Source organism: Talpa europaea, assembly GCF_964194135.1.
Source record: "Talpa europaea genome assembly, chromosome: 8".
NCBI classification, from domain to species: Eukaryota; Metazoa; Chordata; class Mammalia; order Eulipotyphla; family Talpidae; genus Talpa; species Talpa europaea.
This window is the reverse complement of record NC_140075.1, coordinates 22,788,824-22,800,148: the sequence shown is the minus strand read 5'-3', so window position 1 is coordinate 22,800,148 and position 11,325 is coordinate 22,788,824.

Here is an 11,325-nt window from a genome sequence, read left to right as displayed (position 1 = left end):
TTGTTTTCTCATACCTCAGAGTCCCAGAGAGACACCAAAAAATGTTGAACACAAAGCCAGGCTGGATCCTTGGTACCAGAGACAGCACCTCCTGTGCTGCCCTCGGGGCCCCTCCCCAAGCAGCTGGGAGCATGGTGCCTGGGGTGGGGGGTGCATCCCTGCTGAGAGATGGGGCTGCACAGCAGTTTGCACAGGGCTCCATGGGGACACTGTGCCTTGTGTCCTGTGGGAAGAGGATCCGCGGGATGAGGGAAAGGCCAAGGAAGGGAAGCAGTGAAGGGAGGAGGCGGGACTCAAAGTCAGGGCCTTGGTTTATGGGCCTTGGTCTCTTGGCGGAGTGTTCTGGGTGTGGCAATCTGTGGAAGGCTGGTGGCCTCCCAGCCCCCGATCCCCACCCCATCCCACCATCATGGATCCCCCCTGATGCTCTCAGTTCTGTTCCCACCAGTCCCTCCACATCTACCCCTGTCATCTCACCTGGTCCAGCATCTGTCTCCAGAGGACCTCTCTCCCTCCCCAGAATAGAACTGCACTGGTTTGCACCCACTATTGTTGCCTTCCTGGCCAGTCCTGAACTCATCCCCAGGACACCCCTGCCTGGCCCTGAGATAGGGAAGACGCTGGGAGGCACCAGGGAGCAGTAGGTGGCTGCTAGAAAGTACCACCTGGAGGGGACACTGTCCACAGCCTGTGCGGGTGGCCTGACTGCAGTTGGGGAAAACCAAAGTCGGGTATTCGGTAGCACACACCAGCCCTCAGAAAGGGGGGGATTTATTCCTGGGGACTGAAAGTCTAACAAAAATCGAGACTTAAGGTAGCAGCCAGACTAGGCAGACACAGAAAATAGGGGATTCCAGAATTGGGGGGCAGTTTTTTTGTAGAAAGAGTGCAGACAGACAAGTTCATTTCCAAAAGCATCTGAGGATTCTTGATAATGACCTTGGTCATGTGTCGAATGAATGAGTGAATGAATGTCTGCTGTGGGCCCATCACAGCAGGGCTGACACGTGTCTCCTCATGTGTGCTCAGTGTCTTTGCTGTCACTCTGTCTCACAGTTGCTGAGTGTGGTCTCTGGACTGAGATGCCTGCCCTCAAGCCTCAGCTCCCTGTGGCTAAGCTCTGTGAATCTGGGCAAGTCACTTCATCTCTGGGCCATAGGCCCCTTGTCTGTAGGAGAGGAGAACACAGCGTCTACCTGTGGCGTTGTTGGAGGGTGAAGGGTATTAATGTGCGCTCACTACATGCAGTTTACACCAGTGCTGTGCTTGTCGTTTGCACCAGTGCTGTGCTTGTCGTTTGCACCAGTGATGTGCTTGTAGTTTGCACCAGTGCTGTGCTTGTAGTTTACACCAGTGCTGTGCTAGTAGTTTGCACCAGTGCTGTGCTTGTAGTTTGCACCAGTGCTGTGCTTGTAGTTTGCACCAGTGCTGTGCTTGTAGTTTACACCAGTGCTGTGCTTGTAGTTTGCACCAGTGATGTGCTTGTCGTTTGCACCAGTGCTGTGCTTGTAGTTTACACCAGTGCTGTGCTTGTAGTTTGCACCAGTGATGTGCTTGTAGTTTGCACCAGTGCTGTGCTTGTAGTTTGCACCAGTGCTGTGTTTGTAGTTTGCACCAGTGATGTGCTTGCAGTGTCGTCCTAGCACAGTGCACGGACTTACCCACAGTCCCCAGCACCCAAGCATGGTTTAGAATACCTCTTCCAGGCCCTGGGCTGGGGCTCTTGCTGGCTGGACCAGGCATGGCCTGTTAGTGATGAGGAATGAAGTTAATAACTCCGTGAGCACGTGCGCTCATGACCTACTCCAGCTCGGACCCGGCACTCTAACCCTGAGGTCCCTCTACCTGTGTGCCTCCCCACCCCACCTCCGGGCCTTTTTCTCTGAGGCAACCACTACGCAAAATTGTCTATTCATCGTTCCCTTGCCTTTTAGAAGCTATATATTTTGAATATATATAAACTGTTCTGTTTTAGTCACTTTTGAACTTTATAAAGAGAACATGAACCCAGGAGCAGTCCTCTGAGACTTGCCCTTTATCTTCAACATCCTGTGCTGACGTTTGACTGCGGTGTTGCAAGGAACACAAACGTAGTTTGCTTATTTCCATCCCTGTGTAACGTCCCGCCCTTTGACCCTAACACGGTGCGTTTACTGCTCATGGCACCGGGTCCTTTCCCTGTTTTGTTCTTACAGACCACGCGGTGGTGGCGGGGGGGGGGGGGGCAGGCACAGCGCCCCTGGGCGCACGGCTGGGCGTGGGATTGCTGGGCTGTAGGGCGTGTGCATGGTCAGCCTTGCCAGGAAATGGGCCGGTGTGTTTTCCACTGGACCTGTTTATGCTCCTCCATTAGGAGGCGAGGATCCCCGCCGCTCGCCACTCTTGCCAACACTTGGTATTGACAGACGTCTTGATTTTTGCTGATTGAATGAGTGTAAGATGGTATTTCATTGTGGCCCTGATTTGCATTTCTGGAATTCCAGGTCTCTGGAGGGTGGAATGGGGGTTGAGCTGGGCAGCAGCCGGTGTATCACAGATGCCTGCTAAGCGACTGAGCCCTTTGCCTCAGTTTCCCATTGGGGAGATGTCATCTGTACCTCCTGAAGCTCAGGGATGGGCCGTAACAGTCAGGGAGGACTTCCCAAAGAAGTAGGGATGAAGGAGGGGCGAGGCGAGCCTAAGTTCCTGCACATTTAGAGCCAAAGACACTCCCAGGATGTGAAGGGGCCATCCCACCTTGGAAGGAAGAGGGAGCCTCGCTTCATTATTCTAACCATCACAGCCCCCTCCCCCAGCCAAACCCCATCTCTACACCCTGGCACCGGGCTTGGCATGGTGAGTGACCTGGAGAGCAACACTGGATGGACTCACCTCTCTGGGAAGTCCTCCCTGATTGCTCTTGCCCTTGGCGTGAGTGAGGAGTAACTGAGCAAGGTGGCTCCTGGGCATTGGCAAGACCCCCCAACAAGGTCCCCAAGCCCCACTTACCTGCAGAGGCTGGAAAGTCAGGTGCTTGGCAGGCTCATTTGGAGCGGCCCTCTCTCCACCAGCCTGGTACCGGCGGTGGCACAGCCGTTGATTTCGTGAGGCTTTCCTGCCTGGGCCTGGACCCCTGGAGCTGGTTAGGGACGAGCAACAGGGCTGGCGGAATAATTATGCCTATTTCATGTGACACCCAAATTGATTGCCGCCAGGGTGACATTACCAGGGCATTGTTCCCCGTCTCCAGCCTCTTATTACGTGTTATTAGGGTGTGTGGTGTGTGTGTGTTTTTCTATTTTTTCCCATTTCAGAGAATTAATCTCTTTCTGCCACCTCCTCTGCTTCCCTCTGCAGAGCCTGCTCTGGACTCGAGAGGGGGCGGGGCCCGGCTGGCAGGCTTCCTCTGCTGGCTCCCAAGGTAGAGGAGCCTCAAGCCAGCACGTGCTTCCCTGGGGCTGCCGCTTCAAGTCCCTTTAGTTGGGTGCAAGATGGGAGGATCTCAGAGCTAAGAGGGGCAGTTGAGGGCTGCATCTCACCAGAGAGTCTTCCTATAGTTTCCCAATCTGGTGTCTGCTTACATACCTCTCATGACGGACAGCTCACTCCCTATCTTTCAAGGCAGATCTCCTTGAGCCACCTGACCTTCCATTTCTTTCCTCACGCTGAACTGGAGGGCCTCCTTCCTACTCTGCTCAGGGATCTTGGCACTCTGCTCCGGGCCTGCCCTGGACCTGTGTGCCTTCTGCCTTGGGATACCCCTTAGAGAGTTACAGAGACACTAGTGCCCTCCCCCAAGTCTGGGCATCACAGTGGGCAAAGGCACTGGTTATGACTAAGCAGAGCACCTGTGTGTGTCTGACCAGAGGGGTTCAGTCCCCTTGAGGTGGTGCTCAATGGCCAGGAGTTGGCTCAGGTTCAGTTAGCAGAGAGAAGAGGCTTTGAGCAGCCAGTGCCAGAGGAGGGCAAGTGTTTGTATTTATAGTTTGCCCGTCCATGTTATAAATAACTCTCTGGGCCTTGGTTTGTGATGTATTAGGGGGTTGTTTTAGAATCTTTCCCCCTTTTTGAGTGAGAAATAACCCAACTCTTCACCCGTCCCTGATTGGCGCCACCCTGAGTGGAAGGGTTTTATGATGCTTATGTGGCCTTGGAGAGAGAAAGTAGCTGCAGTTGGGAGGCGGGGGTTCTACCCAGGTCCTCGCCCCAGGGTGCCGTCAGACCTTGCACAAGTCTCTGATGCTCTGGGTCTTGGTTCCCTCACTTGTGGGATTTTTCTCAAAGGTGACCATCGCCTCTGGCTCGGTGCCCTGGGGCAGCTGAGCTGACCACTCCTAGCCTCAGTTTCCTCATCAGGAAAGTGGGGCAGTGGTGCCTCTCTCCCAGGGCTTGGGTGAGGCTTGGGGGGGCACACTGCCCATACCAGTGTCCCTTCCTTCTGCTTCGCTCCCTGCCCCTGCCTGAAGCCTGCCTTTCCCTCTGCTAAATGAGGAAGCCTCTCACCCATCACCATGCAGCTCAGTTGGCCGTTAGGCCTGAATGGGAGAGAGGCAGGATTCAAGGGTGATGGGGGCAGCCTGGGGCCTAGCTGCTTCAGGCATAATCCCAGCTCTGCTCTTACTGTGTGGGACTGGGCAAGTGGCAGACCTCCAAGTCTCCTGTCCCTTGCCTGTAAAACGGGGATAATAGCATCAACCAAATTGGGATAATAACGTGAGCCAAACAGGACCATGGTGAAGGCTAAACTCTCTCGAGTTCATCCTTGATTTCCTATCATGCCAGCAGTGTGATCAAGCAAGTTACAGAATTCTCTGTGCCTCATTTTTTCCATCTGCAAAGTGGGGGTAGCAATACCTTGCTCGGCGGGTTATGGTGGGATTAAAGTGCTTAGGATAATGCATGGCACACCAGAGGCCCTCGGTGAGGCGTTTTCCAGTCACCACCACTCTCATTGTATTTGCTAGGTCTGCCCTTCAAATCCCAAGCGTGTTACACCACTCCCCTCGACAACTCCTCCCACCCTAGTCTAGGGGCTGAGACACCCTCCTTCTCCCAGGCCAAGCTTATCGCCCTCCCTCATGGGGTTGGCGGTTTCCTGGCCTCCAAAGCCTGAGCTGGGCCAAGCTAAGGTATTCCCAAGGTAGTGGAACCCCAGAAGCTGGGATAGCTGAAGAAAAGCCCCAGGAAGGGAGGGGCTGAGGTGATGACTGGTGATGAGGCAGGCCCTGCTGCCAGGTACCTCTCAAGGGGCCACTGGCCTGAGCAGGGGATGAGGCCAGATGCCTGCAGGGTGCCTTCCTGCTCCTGAGAGCCTGGGCTGGCATTTCAGAGAACTGGAGAAGATTGGGCAGGCAGGGGGGAGTGCAACACCCGGGTTTTCCTAGAAGCCCTCAGATTGCCACATAGGTGTTACCTCCTCATTTCTGGGAGAGCTGCGATTCAAATAGGGGTGCTGCCTGCCTAGGTGTGCCTAGCACAGGCAACAGGGAAGCTTCCTGAAATCGGTGGTGACCTGCAGGCCAACTCCCAGCTTCCCAGCTGGCCCTCACTGCAGAACAACTCTGGAGGGCCAGGCAGGCCCAGCACGGTTCAGGACTCATCCAGGATCACACAGCTGGAGCTCAGACGTAGCTCTGTGAGCCTGGTACCTTTTGCTCACCCAGAATGGCCTTCTCTAGGCCTTACCCTACCCCTGCTCCTCCCCACCAAGTCGGCCACTGCTGGAGGGCAAAGCCTATATATAGAAGCCTTTAAACACTAAGATGCTTTGACAATTAAAATTCATAATTTATCCCACAAATGGCCTGGGGCTGCAGGCTGGCCGGAAGGCTGGCAGCTCCTGAAAGCAGGAGCTCTGATGGGGTGGGCTGCCTGGAACCCCGTCAGGTGCAGGGGGCCAAGTGCTTGCCAGGTATACCCTCCAGCCCGGAGAGGCTAAGAGGTCAGGAGGACACTTTTGGAAGAAGATTGAGTTTCCTAGTGAGCCTGAGAGGCAATCTGGTGGTGGGCACTGGGCCAAGGAGGGAGGGAGAGGAGGGGGGGGTGGGTGTAGCAGGCACAGCAGACACACACAGTCCCCCCACACACACTGGGTGCCCGAGCTTGTGGGGAGCATTCTCTCTCTCTCTTTCTCTCTCTCTCTCTCTCTCTCTCTCTCTCTCTCTCACACACACACACACACACACCCCTGGGGGCTCAGCAACTCTGCCAGAACCAAGAGCAAGAGGAAAATAAAGAATTATACACGACAAAGGACATGACCTCAATTTTCTTCCAGGTTGATTTTTCTCTCCTCCTGGGGGGAGGCTGAAGGAGGTGAAGGAGGTGCCATCTGCCCGCCATCAGTCTGGGTTGCTCCACCCCTCCTCTCAGGGTCCCCCACCCACCCACACCCCCCAGGTCTAGGAGGCAGCTCCCCACCTCAGAGTCCCCAGATCAGAGGCCTGACTGAGTCTCACAGTTGGCAGCTGACACCACTGCCATTTTCAGCCATTCGCACCTCAGCAGGGATGAGCCCAGGAGAGCCAGAGGGAGTATGTGCAGAGCCTGCGGTCAGCGGACATTGGGTTGGAGGTAGCCATGAGGAGTGCCCCGGCGCTCTCAGGTGGCTCCGGCCCCAGACCGTCACCCGCACACCTCTCTCACTGTTACCTTCATCAGAAATACCCACCTTGCACCTTTCTCTGCCTTACTCTTGCATTTTGATCCGTGCTCACATGACACCCTCGCCCCCTCGAGGGCTTTAATAAGAGCCTGGGACCAGGCTCTTATTAAACAGATCTGTTAATAAGGCATGGGGTGCTCTCAGGCTTTCCCCAGGTGGCTGCAGGGAGGGCTGCTAAGCTGTCACCCCCAATTTGGGGCCACATGGCAGAGGGGGGAGGCTGTAGGAACTCCCCCAGAAGGGGGAAAAGGAGAGGTGGACACATCTGCAGTACTCTGTGGGGAGAGGGGCTGAGATCCAGAGGGTCCCTAGGAGGGTAATCCCCTCTTCCTGAGGCCTTGAGAGGAGCTCCTCAGGGGAGAGATCCTGGAGCTGGGTTCTGAAGGCCCAGTGGGATTTCCAGGCACTGGGTGGGCAGCCCACCTTGGCTGTGGGGAAAAGGCCCTGGGCTGGGAACCTAGTTGAGGGGTTCCAGACAGGCCTCTCCATAACCATGTGGCTGTGGCACCCCTGAGCATGTATTTTCCACTAACATGGTTGTTTCACAGAGTGGATCTGTTACAGAGCAACCCCAATATGAAATGGGTTACGTGACTGTGGGGCCTCACCCGTGTGCTTTGAAGGGACTTATTAATACTCCACTGCAGACACACACAAAAGGTTAATAAAAGGTTTATTTACAAAAGAAGGGGAAATGAAGAAATGAATAACTCAGGGAGAAAAAGAGGGAGATAAATTCATAAATGCATCCTACCCATTCCGCTGACCTGGAATCTCAATGACCCACCGAGCTGGCAAAAAGCCGAGCACCATGAAGCCAAGAGAGCGACCCCAGCTCACATGGCTGGTTATATACCCAAACAAAAAACATGGCAGCTTAACTCCACCCTCAGGTCCTTGTGACCCTCCCTTTTTTGGGGATCATGGGATTTGTAGTTCCCAGTGTCTTGGTGGAGTGGGGGTGGAGTCCACAAAGCCTGTATGGAGTTTGCTCAGGACATCCTTTCCCCCAACAGATCCAGTGGCTCTGTGTCCTGGGGCTGAGGCAAAAAAGGGACCTCAGACAGGTGGGGCCTTGGGGAGGGGGCAGGTCACCAGGAATCCAGCCCTTGCCTTCACCCTGCTTGCGTCCCTTCACCTCTGTGAGTAAGCAGACCGACCTTGTGGGGTGGTGGTGAGGACGGGCGCGCCAACAGGCATCAGGACATGGGAGCTGAGTGTGCAGGGGGTGCTCACTCTGTCTCCTCCAATGTCTGCCCGCTCCCCCTCCTCCCCCAGCCCGAGTACCCACCTTTCTCCCTGCTTTCTCTGCCTCTCTCTCGCCTGTTCTGCCCCTGTGTCTCTGTTCTGTCCCCTTCTGTCCTGATTTTGGTCATTTCTGGTGGAGCTGCCAGACTTTGCAAAGCCCTCGCCCCCTTCCCCTGTCTGCTGGCCCTCGTGCTCCCTCCTGCCACAGACCCAGCACGGTGACACCGTGTCAGGACAAGATGAGAACATGCAGCCCCACACTGGCCCCTGCGCACGCTGCCAGTCTTGCAGCCTGGCGAGGACCCGAGGGCCCAGGCGCCAGCGCTGGCAGGGGCACGTTCTGCCAGCGACTCAGGCCTGTGTGTGCCGAGGATGCCTGGCGTCCCCAAGGAACGCTGAGTGGGAACACCATGAAATATTGACACTAGAAGCCTAAAATAACTAGGCCTTCCATTCTGTGCTGCCACCAACCCCAAATTAGGTGAGATTCCAGCATCGGCGGCAAACGCAGAAGATGGTGGAAAAACACTGAATAGGATGTGTATGTTCCACACACCTTGGTTTTTTGATAGCTGGGGAGAGACTTTGATGGGCCTGGGAGGGCAGGGCGCTTGCCTGCAACTCTGAGCGCTAGTGCCTTCCCTAGGCCGGGGACGGGCTCTGGCCGGTCCTAATGCTTCTCCCCTGGACTGGCTGGCATGTGGAAGGGGCTCCCCTGGGGGGCTCTGGCGCTGCAGCCTAGGGAGAGGGCGGGGACGGAGGAGAGGCGCAGGAGGAGATCTCTGCTGCCTGCTAGCCTGTGGCCGAGGCCCAGGGGTGCATGAGTCCTCTTGGAAGTCTCAGTTTTCCTCCTCTGTGAAAGGGCGGGTGGTGCCCCTCTGGCATGTTGCTGCTGTCGGGGAAAGGATCCCTCTTCACGTCCAGGTTGCTCTGTAACGCTGAGCGTTTTGGCAACCGTATATCTGAGGCTAGAAAGCTGGCCTGCAGGGGACTTGGCAGTGGTTGTGGCGCCCTTTTTCTGACTGGTGGTGTGGGTCAAGTGGGGTGCTGGTAGGAAGAAGATATGCCCCTGCCCCCAGGGGCTTCCAGAGCTGCTTCCAGATAGACCCCCTCAGTGTTTCCCAAGTCCACTCATTATCCCAGGCGCCTTCTGTCTCCACCAGCCCCCTGGGGGGACAGTTCCAATGTGAGGCTCTGACTGGGGATTCCAGCCAACCCCTTAGAGAGAGCCTTCCCACCCCAGTGGAACTGCAGTTCGGGGCTGAGCCCCCTTCAGCCCCAGTCAGCTTTGAAGATGCTGACTTTCTAGCTGGAGGAAGTTCAGCTTCTATGGTGGGCTCTCTCGGAGACCTGGGGTGCAGCCCCTCGCTCAGGGAGGGGGAGACCACTAGAGAGGGCAGGCGATGCCTGAGGCCACAGTGGAATCACTGAAGGAACTGCTCGTGGCTAGTGTGGGGGCCGCTGAGCCAGGACTGGAGTGAGAGGCTGTCGTCACCCGCAGCCCCTGCGGCTGGGAGGAGGCAAGATGCTCTGGGCTGAGCATCGTCATCCCATTGTTAAAGCCCTCGGGGGCCCAGGATCCAAAATGAAACCCTGACTACAATACATAAAACACCTGTCCTTGGCCACCTGCAGGATCCAGGGCCCCAGTGTGGCAGGAGCATATACTGCCCACTCAGCAGCTCTGTGGCCCCTGCAGGCACCCATGAGGTGAGACCAGGGTAGGCCAGGAGGTGTGGCCTGGCAGCTGTGTTCCTGCTTTGCCGCTTGAGGGGGCCTCAGTGCCTCTGCCTTTCAGGACAGCCACCTGTCAAAGGGGAGGGAAGCGGTCACTGGAGGGCAGTTCCCTTTGGCGCTGTCCTGGTCCTGAGGAGCGTGGCCCCTTGCTCTGCAGCGCTGACTGCCAGGCCTGTGGTGGGGGCCACACACAATGCCCACCAGCTTCCCTCAGTTTATTTGTTTTTTTTTTTTTTTTAATAGAGGCATGTTTTATTTATTTATTTGTTTGTTTGTTTGTTTGTTTTGTTTATACATGCACTGGGTACAGTCAGAAGCGCGGGAGGGTGAGAGAATTCACCAGAGCCAGAGCGGGGAGCAGAGCAGGCAGAAGGACCGAAGGACACTGCTGAGGGGAGCAGCGGGCGGCAGGAGAGGTCTGCGCGCCATGCGGGACCCTCCTCCCGTGGCCGGGGAGCAGCCGGGTATCGAACCGGCGCCGCAGAGGCCGCGGGCAGCTTCGCAACCCAGCGCTCAACTGCTGCGCCACCGGGGAGGCCCTCCCTCAGTATATTTGAATTCCCACTCCTCGGTGGGCCTGTTCCAGCACAGGCCCCCATCGGAGGGGCTTTGATCTCTGCAAAAATGCACACGTGCGTGCATGTACACACACACACACACACACACGATCAATTTCTTGGGTCTGCTGTCTGTCACATGTTGCACTGAGGTGACAGACACACCACCGGCCCACAGGCATCTCCCTCACTAGCAGGTGACAGGCACCTGCGACCATTTGAGCAAAGAGTGTCGTGTTCCAGGTGGGACTCCAAGGCCCAGGCTTTGAGCGTCTTTCTCTCGTTGCCCCGGTCGCCGGGAAGCTCCCGCTTCAGTCATTACACGGGGCTCTGGTGTCTGCCTGCCTGGCGTACCTTCTTCACGTTGTGTTTTCACCATTTGGTAACATAATTTTTCTATCAATTGGCTCAAGTAATTTTTTTTTTGAAGTAGGTGTGCTGCTGCTACTAATAGATGTAGGGCAATTCTGTGTTGTGGGCAAGAAATGATCTCTGCTAAGTAGGTCAAGGATGGCTTCGTGGAGGAGGAGACCTTTAGGGTAGAAGATCACAAAGGCTGCTGGGGCGGGAGCTGGGAGAGCTCTCCAGAAGGAGAGGCCTCAGAGGCAGGAATGGGCAGGACAAGGCGGGAGGCCTGGGTAGCTTCACTGGGGGAGTCGGGGGAGTGGGAGGTGAGGGAGGAGGGTAGGTTGAGGCAAGGGGTTTCAAGCGCCAGCTTCTTGTCTGTGTGAGGGACCCTTTCGTTCCTCAGCCCACTCTCCAGCAGCCCCACCCGGCCCAAGCTGGGTGCTAAAGGTCCTGTTTACCTCTGCAGGTCCCCAGCCTCACGCCCGCGCCAGCCCCAGCTGCCGGCCCAATTACTTATTGATCGCCTGTCAGGATGTTTGCTTTTCTGGTGGGTCACTGGAGCGTGTGTGACTGTGGAAAATGGCCTGGTGGGGTGGGGTGGGGGAGGCTGAACCACAGAAGAGTCTGGAGAGGGGATGAGGGGGTGGGAGGGGACAAAGCCCCAGGGGATGACAAAACCTTGCAGATTCCATAACATGTCAGTGACACCGGAGCCCTCTCCAGTTAATCAGTCACTTAGTCGATCGACATCCAGGGAGAGCCTGTCAGTGCTGGGAGGCCGCCGAGCACTGG